Genomic DNA, 16,406 nt, shown 5'->3' on the forward strand with positions numbered 1-16,406 from the left:
CTTTTCCTTTTTCCCTGATGTTGGTACTGCTGGGTCAAAGGGAATACAGAGTTTTGTATCTCTTTGGGCATAATTCCAGATTGTTCTCCAAAGTGGTTGGATCAGTTGTCAGTTCCACCAGTACTGTATTAGTGTCCCAGTTTTTCAGTATCCTCTCCAACATTTGTCATTTTCCCCTTCTGTCATTTTAGCCAATCTCTGATAGGTGTGAGGTGATATCCCAAAGTTGTTTTAATTTGTATTTCTCAAATCAATAGTGATTTAGGGCATTTTTTCACACGACTATAGATAGCATTGATTTCTTCATTCAAAAACTGCCTATTCATGTTCTTTGACCATTTTTGAGTTGGGGGATGACTCATATGCTTATAAATTTGACAAAGTTCTCTATATATTTGAAATATCCAAATACCCAGTGAACTATCTGCAAGTTGTTTTCCCCCAAATTTTCTGCTTTCCTTCTAATCTTGGCTACATTGATTTTAATTATACAAACCCTTTTAATTTAATGTAATTAAAATTAGGCATTTTATGTCTCATATGCTCTCTATCTCCTGATTATTCATAAATTCTTCTCCTTATCCAAAAGTATAGTAAGTAAATAATTCACTTTCGAAAACATGTTGTGGTAAAATGTATCAGGTACTTCAGTTCTGGATGCTTTGAATGAAAGATCAAAATGATGATGATTGATATATATTATATATATATAATATATATATATATATGTATGTATGTATGTATGTATTAACAGACCTGTCGCTTTAACTCGATGGATCCTGCCTTAGCCCACAGATTGGACAATAACACTTTTCTGCATAGACTTCAGTTGTTTGTGTTACTAAAGGTGCAGTCTGAAGTAGAATATAATTTCTAAAAGCCCGCCTCTCCCCATCTCACATTTTCATCAAGGATACCTTCAGTGTGTACCTAGATGATTCTCATAAACATTTTATAGACATGAGAAGTCAGCACATAAATTGTCATTATGATGGGTCGCTGCTTTTTTGTGGCAGTAATACCATCTATGTGGCATGAAATATCTAAGCTACCTTTGAGCTCTCAATTTTATGACTTCAATGTCAGCAACTCCTGGCACACACCCCACGTTCAGCGCTTTGCTAAACGTGCCTGTCAATATTCCCTTTAAATCTACTGGTTGGATTATAAGGCTTTCAATACACACTCACATTGATAATAATAAAAATACAATAACAATTACGTAGTGTTTTAAGGTTTACAAAGCACTTTCCTCACACATCTGGCAAATATGTAGTATAAATATTATTTCTGTTTTCACATAATAGCCTGAGAAGGTGGCTTAATTCAGGGTAACATAGCTATATTGGGTCAGAGACAGAACTTAGAGTCAGGTCTTTGAACTCCAAGTTCAGTTGCTTCTCATTAGCACACTGCCTAAACCCCTCCATCCTCAACCCTTTTCCATCCCTGCTATGAAGCTTTGGTTGAGAAACAGAGGGCTTCCATAGCACAGAGAATTTGGGGGAAAACTGACTTAATCTAGTTCCTTTATGTTTATAGATGAGGTAATGAGGCCCAGGGAGTTTGAGTAACTTGCGTGAAGTGACAGAGGGAGTTAATGATAATGCCAAGATTCTGACTCAAGTCCCAATTTATGGACGTTTCCTGTTATATCATACAATGTAAAGCTGGCTGTTTTCTGGTTGGTTTGTTTTTTCAGCTATAATTTTGGCACTTAAAAGTACCTTAAGTCTGTGTTTTGTTTCCTAACTGTAATTTTGGATAACTTAGTGGGCTTCAATTTCCTTATCTGTTTAACCAAATGCATCTACAGATAAAGATCTCAAATACTTTCAACAAGCATTTGAGAGTATATTTTATTCACAGCCCTGGAAGAGCTATGCAGAACTAGAAAAAAAAGTGAACTGCTTCCTGTTTCTGACGTTCCTTTCTGCTCTCTATGTATGTCTGATGAAACCGAATATTCAAAGGTTTAAAATGAATTAGTTGTATGACCTTTGGGCAAGCTTCTTATCCTGTCTGGTCCTCAGTTTCTTCATCGGTAATGAGGCAGTGGGATTAGAATCTTAGAATCTGCATCCAGAGAAAGAACTGATAAATAGAAGTACGTATAGAATAATTTTATACACACATACACACACACACACGCACACGCACACGCACACAGTATTTGTGTCTAATGGTAGCCATCTCTAGAACACAGAGAGGGGGAAGAAAAAAAGGGGGAAAGAAATTCACATGATAACATTATTACATATTTAGAAGGAATAGCAAGTGGTACATAATAAATTAGCAGTTTTATGAGCAATCATCTTTTTTATTATACTATGTTATGGAACTGCTTCTTTGAATTTCATAAATTAAAAATAAGATGAGTGAAGTTTTTTTAAAAGAAGTTATGGGGACCTCAAATGTTATCTTCTTAAATTATGAATCACTTTTTTCTACTTCTGTCATCTAGGTAACCACCCTAGGTGGAATTACAGGAAGAACAGTTTAAGGGGAAAATGAGTCCCTTCTGTTTCTCCAAATAAAATATTTTCTATGGTGATTCACTTCTTGGGGTTCCTTCTAATAGAGTTTACATGGTTTTGGCGCAACGTTTTTTTTCCTCAAAAGTACTCTTTTTTCATGTACACATATACTTTAAAAACAGGGATCATTACCATAAAACTTGATGAAAAATAATACCATGGTACCAACAGCTGATTTTTTTTAGCAACTATGAGTTGCCACTTCAGTTATTTACTTTAATGGATCAACACTAACCTTCAGCCAATATCAACATTGAAGAAGGATAATCAAAATTCACCAACTCAGCTTTAGTCTCCAGGTTAAATTCCCTGTCTAAGGATTGATGCCCTTATTTAGAACCCTGGTTAGGCATGCTGGGATAGGGGTGGCAGGACACCCCAGCCTATGTCAGGATTACGAGATGGGGCTGGAGGGACCAAAGGGGAGAGAGGGAAAAAACAGGACATTTTACAGCAATTATGACCATCACAGAACCAGAGTTTGGACAAGGCAACAGGCCAAGAAATGTGCATCAAACATCCACAGAATGAAGCCTGCCTTGTTTAATATGTTGTACAAAATCAAAGAAAAAACAGTGTTAAGTATCTGAGGAGCTCAGGAAGAGGAGACAACAGCTGATGTGATCAGATAACATTCTGTTGGCGGAGAGGGTAGAAGGGCTCGAGAAAGGCGGAGGATCTGTAGCAGCAGCATTGGGGAGCTGGCTCAGACAACTCAGTTGAGCATTCCGACTACAGAGGCAAGCTCTCACAGATCCAACAGATGTACCACACCAAACTGAAGAAATATGAACAGGCATGCACAAGTTCACCTGATGTGAGATGAACCTGCTTTATCAGCAGAGCCAGACCAGGCCCATCTCACCAAAGGAGATCCACTGCCTCCATGCAAATTCAGCTCCATACAGATACAGGCGAAGCAGAACACGTATGAAAGTCATGATCCTGTACACGCAGTTTTTGGATGCTAGGTAGAAGAGGCAGAACTTCAACAAGTAAGCCACAGAACCCTGAATGAGTGTTTCTATTCTCATCTCAGCAACCCTTACCCCAGCGAGGAAGCCAAAGAGGAGCTAGCCAAGAAATGTGGCGTCACAGGGTTTCACAGATGTCAAACTGGTTTGGAAATAAGTGAATCTGGTACAGGAAGGACATAGGTAAATTTCAAGAGGAAGCCGGTATTTGTGCAACCAGTGTGTTAGCCCGTGGAAGCCAAGCTAACTCGGTTTCAACTCCCAATTCAGCTGGTTCTACCAATTCTTTTAACATGTCAAACTCTGGAGATTGTTCATGACGCAATGGGGACCCTTCCAAGGGGCCCTGAGTTGGAGCCAACATGCAGACACAGGTGGCTCCCCTTCACCGTGTTATCAGCCAGACAGGAGGATGCAGTGATGAACTTGTAGCTAGTCAAATGTACAGTCAGTCCACAGGGTACCAGTCTTGGGAGGCAGCATGTGCAGTGGATAGATGACTGACCTTGGAGAAAGGAAGAACTGTGTTCAGGTCCTGTCCCTGACACATCCAGCTGTGTAAACGTGAGCTAATAGAGGTTGGCAGGATGCTACTACTCTTTCTTCAGTGAGCTCCCTGGCAGTGTTCACTCTGATGCCTCCAACTGATCTTCCAGCAATCGCATCCATGACTGATCTGCCCCAATTGGGGAAGTGAGGACAGGAGGGAGGGTCTCTCTCCAGTGCTGAAGCAGTCAGACTGGATGTCAAAGCAATCAGCAAGCACAGTAAGAGTCTCCTTCTCTTCTCTTCTTCTGGATGCTATTTCTTTTCTGGGTAGAAGCCAACCCCTCCTCCAGCCCTGTTTCTTTCATCATCCCTGTTCCTTTCTCTTGCCCCATGACTCCTGCTACATCACTGAAGGATATTTTCAACAGTTAAAGCAATTTGAAAAAGAGAAAAAAGACAAATTACCCTCCAAAATTAATAAACATACTTGTACATGGAAAGAAAATTGCTGTGAGTTGTCATTTGTGGTGTTCCTTTTAATGGATAAGCACTAAACTTCAGTTAATATCAACTTTGAAGAAGAATAATCAGAATTCATTAACTGGGCTTTAGTCTCCAGATTAATTCCCTCTCTCTTAAGTACTGACGCCTTTATTTAGAATCCTAGGAGAGCACATGAAAATTCTGGCTCAGTCAGATTGACTAAATGTGAAATGCAAGATTTCGGACACTCCCTTCCACATCCCCTTCCAACCAGTGTGCCCATAATTAAGGTGGACTTGCTCCTACAGATGGATCCTTTAGGAGTAGAAGTTACTAAACAGAGGCAGAGTTTTAAAATATTATAACTGCTCTTTACCTGATTTAGAACATTTGCTTAGAGCTCTGACTGCACATGAATACTAACATGTTATCTTTATAGTAACCTGGATCCTTGTGTTATCTCTCATTCCTGACTGGTGGTTCTCTGTGAACATGGATTATGTCTTATTCAGTCTTTTTTGTCCCCTTTGCCCATTGGAGGTAGATACTTAAATGTTTGAGTAAGCATAAAATTCACTCCGTCTCTCCAAGCCTGAATTTCCTCATTTTTGAAATGGGGATGGCAATTCTTGAAATATCTCATGAGATTACTGGGGAAATTATTTTGCAGTGGAGTATTTTTAAATAATAACTATGGGTCTTTGTAACGGCGGTAAAGTAGGGAGAAGGGAACAAGCATTTGTTAAGGGCCTACTATGTGCCAGGCACTGTGTGAAACATTTTGCAAATATTATCTCATTTGATTCTCACTGCAATCTTAACAAGATTAGTGCTTTTATTAACCTACCTGCCTCATTTTACAATTGAGGAAACTGAGGCAGACAAAAGTTGAGTGATTCTCCCAAGGTTACATATCACGAAAGCCCCTACCCTCAGGAAAATCCACTTTCTGTGCTAAAATTCTATTGGTGAGCGTTCACTAAAACATAGTTCTTTGATGTCATCTAGAGCGATGCCATTGACTTCTGTGGCATTAAAGTATGACTTTTACTTGAATAGTCATTTCTTTTTTTAATATCCTCCTGATATCATATAGCACATTGATATAATAATGATAAAAGCAACTCACACCCTCTCTTTGAATCCTCTTGACTCCCAGCTCATCAGTCTCCCAGCTCTCATGAATTTCCATCTTGGGAAGACCTGAGTTCAGATTTGGTCTCAGACACTTCCTAGTTGTGTGGCCCTAGGCAATTCACTTACCCCCACCCCGTTTACCTCAGTTTCCTCAACTGCATGGGGATGATAACAGCACCTACTTCACAGGGTTTTTTGAGAGGATCCCATGAGACGATATTTGTAAAACCCTTTGCACAGTGCCCGGCACATAGTAGGCACTTAATAGGTGCTAATAAATCCTTTCTCCTTCCCTTCCACACTTAGATCTTCTCTATATACATTTTTAGCTCAGCATGTATAGTGGTACCTGTATGAATACAATGTGGATGGGTGTTCCTGTAGATGAGAATAATATATACACACATATGTAGATAAACACGTACACATATATACATTTTATATATATGTATATACATATATATTTCATCATCAGGTTGTATAGAGTAAGGGTGAAACTGCCAGCAAGAGGATTTAGTGATTGGCTTTGTGCAAATGGGGACTAGGAATTGGTCCTTTCTATCCAAGTGACAGGAAGATACACTACATGCTATGATCCGTAGTTCCCTTATCATCTTATTTTATCCTTCATCTTTTTACATTTTCTGTGAAAGATGAACTATCTGACATAATTTGATCCTCAGCAAAACTGAATTTGTGATTTAGAGGGGCTTTTTATTTGTGATGGGAAGGGGAGCTATTAAGGAAGGTGGGGAATCTGCAGTAGAGGTTTGGTTCCATATTAAAAATTTTTTTTTGGTGTTGATTCTGAAATGTTAGTTTTGAAAACCCTGAGTTACTTGAAATGCAAGTTGAAATCCATGGATGGGAGAGCCATCTGGCTACCACTGATTGCAACGATTAAGTTCACTTAGCACTACCCGATTTCGCCAGGTAGTTTTTGTGTTCATCCCACACTATATATATATATATATATATATATATATATATATATATATATATATATATATATATATATACACACACATATATATGTGTGTGTGTGTGTGTGTGTGTGTGTGTGTGTATATGTATCCCTCGCAAAGCTGGTCTTCCCAAAGGATGCTTTACCTGGATAGAGGCTAAAATTATTTGCTGACAGCTTTTGAATGAGATTAGAATCAGGTCTAGTTCTTTCACCTTTCACAAATCATATGCCAAAACCTGACCATACCATTGTCTAGCTGCGCGACCTTGAACTCAGTCATGTAACCTATAAGCCTCAATTCCTTCATCTGTAAAATAGGAAGGTTGGACTAGATCAGGGGCCAGCCAACGCTGGTGGAAGGGCAGATCGTGACCCTTGGGCTGTCGTTTTCCCATCTCTGGGCTAAGACAATCTCCAGGCTTCTTTTCAGTTCTTAAATTCTTTTAGTCTCCGTCTTCATTTGTCGTTGTTGCTGTTGAAGTTTGCGATTTCGTTGGTGTAGAGAATGTTCTGTCAGTGCAGATTTGCAAATCTTCTGCACTTGACAGTCTTATAGAGTTGCCTAGAGTTGTAGCCGGTTAAGTGACTTGCCTCAGGCACACGTATCCAGTGTGGGTATCAAAAATGGGGCTTGAAGCTGATGCCAAGGCTGGCTCTTTAATCCTCCATGCCACGTCAGTAATATATTTTAACATTTGGAAAACCTCCCACTGTATAGAACTAAACTAATGTACATATTTATCTTATATTTATATCTTATATTTATCTTAAATATCTTACATATTTAAAGTAAATATAGTTTTAAAATATTTAAGAAACCTAATTTAAAATTAAAATGAATATGCTCTTAGTTTATTGTGTTCTTTACTGTATTCTTTGTGTTCTTCCTGAACACATTTGTTTTCTTCCTGAACACATTTGTTTTCTTTAATCTTCTTCCAGTGCTTCTCTAGATTCAGTATGCTGCTGACCTTCCCGTTCCTCACCTACAGTTATATAGGATAGCCCTACCCTTTGGAGGTATCCGTCCAGACCAGGCCCTAAGTGGATGAAATTCTGTAGGGAGAAATATAAAAAAAAATCAGCGCCATAAGTACAGGATGGAAGAGGCAGGTCTAAAATGGACTGCAGGTTCTGTATAAGCCAGCAATGCAGTATGGCAGCCATAAATGCTAATGTGGCCTTGGGGTGCATTAAGATAGGGCATGGCTTCCAGGAATGGAAAGGTTATAGTCCCGGTGTATCCTGCCTCTATCCTGCCATCCTATCATCAGACTTCATTGGGAATATTGTGTTCAGTTGTGGACATCTCTTAGACACATCCCATTCGTTGCATTGATACAGCCACTAGTGTGGTACAGGCCCTTAGTACCTCCTGCCGGGATCGTTACATCCTTCTGGTTGTCTCCCTGTCCCAAGTGTCTCCTCACTCTAGTCTGTCTTCTGCTTAGCTGCCAAAGTCCAGGTCTAACTATGTCACTTTCCCACTCAAAAAACTCCAATTGCTCCCTATTACCTCCAAGATCAAATTATATTTGCATACACACACACACATACATACACATATACACACGTGTGTATATGTATATGTGCACATAAGTATATATACACACATGTATATATGTGTATATATGTATGTATATACTTATATATACAGATATAAGTAATATTAAGCATATATATATATATGCATTCTTTGTTTATCATTTAAAGCCTTTCACAGCTCAGCCTCTCTCTATCTTCCTAGTCCTCTTAGATTTTATTCCCCCTCACATATTTTACCATCCAGTTTCATTGGCCCACTCACTGTTCTTTACATTTTACTCCGTATCCTGACTCTGCATTTTCACTCGGTGCCTGGAATGCTCTTCCTCCTCACAACTACATTTTGGTTTTTCTGGCTTCCTACAAGACACCTCAGATCCCACCTTCTGCAAAGGACATGTCCTGGTCCTCCAACTTCCAGTGGTTTTCATCTGAGATTCCTTTCCACTTAAAGAGTGTGCTTAGGGGTGTGTGTGTGTGTGTATGTAACCAGAGTGTCTCAAAAATCTTAGTGAGGTTTTGATCTATATCTCACATAGTCTCTAGTTATAGTGTATATACATAGTTGTTTGTGCTTTTCTCTCCCATTAGAATGTTAACTCCTTGATGGCAGGGGTGGTATTTTTGCCTTTTTTAGCTAGGTGCCTCAAATTCAATAAATGCTTACTGACTGACTCCCACAGGAGGATTGGTTGAGAGAACTGGGCCTTAGCCTAGAGAAAAGAAGATTGGAATAGAGATAGGGGGAGGATTGACTGAAAGAAATGGGCTTGTTTAGCCTGGAGAAAAAAAGACTGGAGTAGGAACAGGGACAAGATAGCTATCTTCTGGTATTTGAAGCACTGTCACAGGGAGAAGAAATTTAGACTCCTTTCCCTTCGGCCCCAGAGGGCCAAGTTGAGCAAAGGGTGGGAGTTGCAAAGTGTTAAATTTAGGCTAGATTTCAGGGTAAAAAAGTGAACAACTTCCTAACAACTTAAGGCCAAAAGTGGGATGGGTTGCTGTGGGAGGTTGTGGGCTGGAGGTCATCAGGTAGAGGTCGAATGAATACTTGGCAAGTATGTGGTAGTGGGTATTCTTTTTATGTTTGGATTGGACTACATGGCTGCTGGTGTCCTTTCCAACTCAAATTCTCCCTCTGTGACGTTCGGTAAGCTAATAATGGTCTTTGTTTAAGACCCTGTTTTTCTGGATGTTTGAGAATTTTCCGGCACTTCTCATTATTCAATTATCCACTCTATTAACCAACCCCATCCTTTCTTTCTTTTTTTCCTCCTTCCCCCATTTTCTTCATACAGTTTACTTTGATGAAATTGAAGGTGAGCAAACAAAGGTTCTGGTTACACTGACCTTGGGTTGTCGTTTACATTTTTTCTATAGTCCGTATGAATTCTTTTTTTTTTTTTACTTAATGTTGCTTTTTGTGGGCATGAAGTCCTGGATGTTGTTGTTTGTGGAATGGACACTGAATTAGACCCCAGGAAACTACCTAGATTTGAATCCTAAGTGATGATAGCCCTATAACTGCTAACAAGTCATTCCAGTTTCCTCACCTGGAAATTGATGAAATTCTCTCTCAGAGAGAACTTGAGGATCAGATAAAATAATGTTGTGTGTAGCTATCATATAATCACTCTTGTTTGCCCCCCACCCCAACTACTGACTCACTGCCTAGATGGGTTTCCTGGCATAAACGTTCCATTTCTGTTCTCTCTTTCCCTATGTCGTCTCATTAATTTCCTCCCCTTCAGGCCCCAGCAAGAGTTAGTACTCTGGCAAAACACTACTTCAGTGTCTGATCTATTTCACTTCTCTGAGATGGTCCCTTCTCAACTGTCTCCTCAAAACTTTATTTCTAATAAGTATACCCAAATTAACAATGGCCTGTGATTAACACTGTCTATAAATACAAAGTAATATTTAAGCAAAGAAAGATGTCTAGAGGAAAAAAGATGTCTCAGGGTTTTATGAATGATCCCAAATGAGAAAAGACAGAATTATGACTTTGAGGTATGTATGCCTGATTGACTCCCCCAAAACTTTGCCCTTTTATTCTTCTGTTCTGCGGGTTTTCTAGCGTCTCATTAAATTCTGGGCTCCTCTTTGAGTCCTAGATTTACTCACACTAACTTTACTGGGCAATTATGGTCTCCACTACCTCTAGCGTCAGGTCTGGCTACTAGTCTCAATGTAGGCACTGCTGTTTTTTTAAGAACCCTTGCCATAGAACTGTAGTCCTCGAGGCCTCCTCTGGGGCCTCTCATCTCCTAGGCAAGAAGGAAGTAAATAGGATTGTCATTATGCAAGCTGGTGCCCTTTAGGCTTTAGCTTCTCCTTCTGACAGTTCTTCTTGGTACAAGGCTGAGTCCTTTTGGTGAGAGACCTCATCCTAATTTATAGGCACTTTTCCAGTATAATTCCTAAATCTTCATCTCTGCAGGCTAGGCCATAAGCAGGCAATAACCACCAGCCAATATGCAGTTTTCAGGTTCTGGGTTCTCCAGGTTTTTTAGATGCTCTCCTGCTGGTTCATGCAAACAAGTGGGTAGGGAAAAGTTACAGAGGTATCCTGTGCTCTGGGGACAAGTTTGTTGTCTTTACTGGCTGCTGAGTTGCTTTTCTAGATGGGCAAGTGAGCTACTCAAAGTTTCTCATCCTTTGTCAGAAGCAAAATGATCTACTCATCTGGAACCAGCTCTTCCTTATCCCATTGCATTCTCAATGGAGTACATCCTTACCTACTAAAACACTTTGTAAACCTTAAGTCACTTATAAATGTCAGTGAGCAGGACTAGTGGTAAAACAGCATAGCATATTCACATTTTCCCATTCTCTTAACCTGTTCTTATATAGGAGGCAGTATAATATAGTGGATAAAGGGCTGGCCTTGGATTTAGGAAGACCCGGGTTCAAGTTTTGCTGCACTTACACAAATAGTATTATAATAGTGACTATATGACCCTGGCAAGTGAGTTAACCTCTTTTCTCATTGCCCCCGGAAAACTCTCTAACATTATAAATTGAAGATAAAGTATAAACTGGAGGGCTACTGCTTCTGCTGATGAAATCACAAGTCTCGACAAAACAGAATTCTGTTATTTAATACATTTGTTCCATATATATATATATGTATATTGTTAACACTGGTTAGAATTCCATTTCTCTATATAATAGTTTCCTCTTTATTTCCATTTTTTTTCAACTGGTAGGAAAATTTTGCTTATAAGAATGCTTTCATATATTCAGGAGTCACGGTACTTGAGAAAACATTGCCTGTTCAATGTTTTTCATCAAAGCATTTCATTCATTTGCGTGAATGAAATATAACTTTTCACTTGGCTCACTTTCATTTCAAACACAGAAGTATGTTTAAATAGTTTCTTAGTAGGTTTTGGTTTTAAATTACGACTCGCCTTCAACACGTATGTGTGTGCCTGAGTGTCCCCCGACTTTTCTAAATATTTCAACAGTTTTTTTCTTGGGGCTTTTCAAGAACTTAGGACTGGTCTGAGAAGAAGGGTGAGAAACGGAAGTTTTATTGAATCGTAAGATCTAAAACTGAAAAGGAACTTAGGCAATCACCAGTCCAAGTCCCTTAATTTAAGGATGAGGAAACAGAGGATCTGAGATGGGCAGTGACATGGCCCAATAGTAAGTAGCAGACCCCACATTTGAGCCAGGGTCTGCCACCTACTGGATCTCTGATGCTAAATCCAACGTTCTTGCATCCTCTCACCATCATATCACAATGAGCCCCTAGTACTACCACACAACCTTGTGTTTGAATATAAAAAAGTACTTGTATTTCTTTGAAGTATAACAATGACACGTTCAAATCTCAGGTTACAAATTTTGCATGACCCTGGACAAATCACTTAACTAGGAGCTCAGTGGTCTAGGCAACCCTCTAACAAGTGAATTGCCTAGAAAATGCTGACTTGCATTTGTAGGGGAATATCCTTACTCTCGTATCCCTACACCTATGAAATAATGAGTCTAGCCCCTGTGCTTGTCACTACTCATAATCCTATTACATAGTGCACGTTCGAGAGTCCTACTCCATCTAACGTTTACTCAAGGGTAACAGTTTAGGATAGTTAGCGCCTTCCTTCCATCTGTTTTTATTACAGAAGATTCCTGATATTGTATTTGGATCCACAGTTTTCTCCTTTTTGTGTATGTGACATGGCTTCCCAAATTCCCAGAACAAAATTAATTTTTATTCATTTTAATTTAATTAATTTAATTTTTAAAAATCTTTCCTTTTAATGGGAATGAATAATTACAAAATCAAATGATAATAGTATTGCATCTGTACCCCAAACTTTCTCTTCCTTTCACACCAAAAACTCAGTGTAGCATTGGCACTTTTCAAACACATCCTAAATGCCTGCTGAAAGTAAACCCAGCATTTTATTGAAATAGCTGTCTCAGAGGTCATCAGTGACCTCTTAATTATTCATTTGGGAAGGAAGCATGCTATTGTAGTAGAAAGGGCACAGAACTTGGAGTCTAGAGACCTAGACACAAATGCAGCCTCTCACACTAACTAGCTCTGTCACCAAAGGCAAGTCATTTGACAGCTCTGAGCAAGTTTCTTCAGCTTCCTATGCTTGTGGGCAAGGCACCGAGCCACCCTGGGGTTGTTTCTTCATCTGTAAAATAAGGATCTCGGACTAGATGATCTCTAGGATCCCTCCTAACTGTAAATCTTTTGGACTTGTAATGGAAGTATTATCTTTATTTTATTGCTAAGAAAGCTATGACCTGGGAATATGACATCTGCAATACTTTAACCTTCCTGGGGAGTTGTGAGATAAGGATAAAAGCATGATGCAAACCGTAAAGCAGAGTATGAAATATCATCTGTTATTACAGGTAGTGGCCTCACTTTATCTCTCTTCCTCCTTGACTTTTCTACCCCTTTTAGCGTTTGAATACTTCCTTTTCTCCTTTCCTGATTTGTATGAGTCTTCTGGTTCTCCTTCTGCTGGTCTGATTATTTCTTTTCAGTCCCTTTTGCTGAATGAGCCTCTGTCTCCTGCCCCCTAAGAGTGGAGGTCTCTCAGGGTTCTCACCTGGGCCTGCATTTTCCTTCCTCCCTAGGTGGTCTCATGTTCTCCTGAAGAGTCAGTTCAGTGACCAGCTCCACGCATACGGCTCCCACCGGTCATTGTCTGTTTAGTGATCTCCAGTCTCGCATCTCCAATCGCCCTCGTGGGATATGTCTATCTGAATGTCTCGCTGTTACCTGATGCTGAGGTTGTCTAAAACTGGACTCATCTCCATCCCCCTCCCCGCCCCCAACCAGCCTCTGTGCATTCACACAAGAGAACTTCCTTGCTTGCAATGCGCTTCTTCATGTGACCACCTTTCAGAATCTCTATTTTCAAGATGAGCACCAGATGTTCAACTCCATGTAGGCTTTCTTGTACCTCTACCCAGCCTGACACTGTACTTTTCCACCTTAAATATTACTAGAACATTTTATTTGGGTGTTTCCTTTGTCCCTAAATAGCTAGGCGGCACAGTTCATAGAGCTCTGACCTGGAGTCAAGAAGACTTGGGTTCAAATCTAGCTTCAGACACTTAGCAGCAATGTGGTCCTGAAGAAATCATTTAATTTCTATCTGCCTCAGTTTCCTTAACTGTAAAATGGGGTGGGGGGTTAGTAATAACAACGACCTCACAGGATTGTTGTGATATTTGAAAATATTTGTAAAGCACTTAGTACAGTACATACAGTACATAGGTGCCTAACGAACGCTCCCTTCCCCTCTCCGGCTCTCCCTCCCTTCCTCTTTCCCATCATGCCCTGCTTTTTAATAGATTAATCCCTACTCATATTGAATTATTTCATTGAGCATAAGCTCTTTGAGGGTAGGGACTTTTTTCACTCTTGCCTTCGTATCCCCAAACTTACTACTTAATAGGTGTGATTAATAAATGAGTTAAATTTTATTAACACCCTAATATTAGAAGTGACTTTTCTGGGCAGCTCTTAGGACTGTTTGTATTCCCTTAGTGGTCAGATTGCGGCAGTGTTTTCTCCGCTAGACTCGTAGAGTGTTAGAACTGGAAAGGGCCTTACACGTAAATTAATCTATTGCCTTCCTCTTTAAGATGAGGAAACTGAGGCTCGCCAAGTTAAAAGCACATGGGGAAGCTGCCTTCCAGTCCAGAGCCTTTTATTACAAGAAGGTAAAAATAACTTTAAATTTCGCGACTTTTTTGTTTGTTTTACTTAAAGCTTGTATAAAGATTTGTTGTTGTCGATCTGTCATTTTTTAGTCACATCCCGCTCTTTCTGACCTCATTTTTTTTTTGGCAAAGATGCTGCAGTGCTTTGTCCTTTCCTTTTCCAGCTCATTTTACAGATGAGGAAACTGAGGCAAGCAGGGCTAAGTGACTTGCCCAGGGTCATATAGCCGAGGCCTGATTTGAACTCAGGAAAATGAGACTTCCTGACTTTTCAGTCCCGGCTCCTCTATCGCTGAGACACCTAGCTGCCTTGTGTATAAACATTACACAATAGGAATTATGAACAGCAGGAAAATTAGCAAAGTCCAGAAAGGATGATTTCGTAGGATAATGGCTAGCATTTTTATAGCCCTCGAAACTTTGCAAAGCACTTTACACATAATATCTCAGTTGATCATCAGAAAACCTCTATGACGTAAGTACTGTTATTATCCCCAGTTTATAGGTGAGAAAATGAAGCTGAGAGAGGGCAGTCAAATGCCTTGTCCATTGTCACATGTCTTCTAAGTTTGTGAGGCAGCACTCAAGCTCCTTTCTTCCCGACTCCATGTCCAGAGCTGTATCTACTCTGCAACCTGACTGCCATAGATTTAGAGCTGGAAGGGACCTCGGAGAGCTTTTAATTGAACCCCCTTATTTTACGCATGACTAAAAGGAGGTCCAAAGCAGTTGAGATCATACCCTAGGTTCTGTGTCTTCAGATCCAGAACTCTTTCTGAGGAATCTCATATCTCCCCGCAAAAGTAGGGACTTTGCACTTTTTACCAAGACGATGAGGTTAAAAGCCCTTCCGCATACCCATGTGCCCCTATATATTGTTTTGTCTTACAAACTTACAGGCCTTTGTTTCAAAAAACCTGATGGTGACGTTGCCGCTGCTTGCTGCTCAGCATGTTTAAGATACCTGATTACAAGAAAGAAACTTTGGACCTCTGTGTCAAGCGCAGTTGGCATCACAGGGCTCGATGGGCCTGGCTTCCACTGGAGCTGAATGTTATGATGAAAACTCCCTCACGGAACAGCGGGAAGTGCAGGTACCTTCTAAGTGTCCGCTTCACTTCTCAAAGACCTCATTATTCTACTACTCAAATAGCCAATTAACTTTTGTTTTGCAAGAGAAATTAAACTAATCTCCTTTACATAACCACCTTGCTTTGTACGTACAAACATTATTCAGGACCGAAAATGGCCCACCAGCTGCACCTCATACAGCAGCCACTTAGAATTCTATTGGTGAACCTGATGTTACACTGTAGTCTGTTCAGGATTTCAGATATCTGGGGTACGTATGATTAGTGACAACTATGTTTAAAAAAAACCCAAACATTTGGACACTCATTTAGATATGTATCTGGTAGTTACTGTACAAAACTGAATTCTGAAATTTAAAAAAAAATTTTTCAAAACACGAAGTGAGTTGGGCTTCAAAAATTTAAGGATGTGGAGAAGGGTTTTGTGTAAATGACAAAATAGGTATAAAATTATTAACTTTCTATAGGATTCTAATGGTCTCTGAGGGCCCGTTGTAGGAAGAAAGAAGTCATTCCTTGCCTTGGAATTTCTGTACATTATTTTTCTCTGTGGTGACCAGTGGTGGAGTTGAATGCAACAGCACGGTCAAACTTGTTTCATTTTGGTTTAGTTTTTTTAGACTGTAACTGATGTAGGACCTTTCCGGGAGCCCTGTTCTTGAAGACCACTGGAAATAAGTAATTCCTGGGCTCCCCTAGCAGTTTTGGTTACTTTTCACTGGAACTAAATCTCAAACCCTAAGTTAGTTTGGTAAACAGAGACTCAAATTTCTAGAGCAGGAAAATAGAAACAGGATGCTCTCTCTGAGACAGAATCTGAATCCTCCTCCAGAGCTATTGCTGCTGACACTTGTTGAATATCATCAAAAGGGCCCCACTTCTGCCTTAGACTTATAAACAGCTTTCTGAATACAGTGGAGAGCAAGTTACTTGGTGGTGTTTTTAGGAGCCCTTCACATGAAGCTTTTCAGACTATTGCTAA

General features: G+C 39.9%; 1 protein-coding gene and 1 pseudogene across 6 annotated transcripts in view; both read left to right on the top strand.

The window, feature by feature from the left end:
• Positions 1-16,406, top strand: part of GCNT1 (glucosaminyl (N-acetyl) transferase 1) — a 33,375-nt gene that overhangs the window by 13,867 nt on the left and 3,102 nt on the right. For 3 of the 6 annotated variants that reach the window (XM_036739372.1, XM_036739371.1, XM_036739374.1), the window contains 2 exons: positions 13,239-13,394; positions 15,233-15,427. The gene's annotated coding sequence lies outside the window, so the exon portion shown is untranslated. Of the gene's footprint in view, positions 1-13,238; positions 13,395-14,255; positions 14,334-15,232; positions 15,428-16,406 lie in introns of all 6 variants that reach the window. The other 3 variants (XM_036739375.1, XM_036739376.1, XM_036739373.1) reach the window with 2 other exon arrangements.
• LOC118831900 lies at positions 3,050-4,159 on the top strand (annotated as a pseudogene).

Source organism: Trichosurus vulpecula, chromosome 9 (assembly GCF_011100635.1).
Source record: "Trichosurus vulpecula isolate mTriVul1 chromosome 9, mTriVul1.pri, whole genome shotgun sequence".
NCBI classification, from domain to species: Eukaryota; Metazoa; Chordata; class Mammalia; order Diprotodontia; family Phalangeridae; genus Trichosurus; species Trichosurus vulpecula.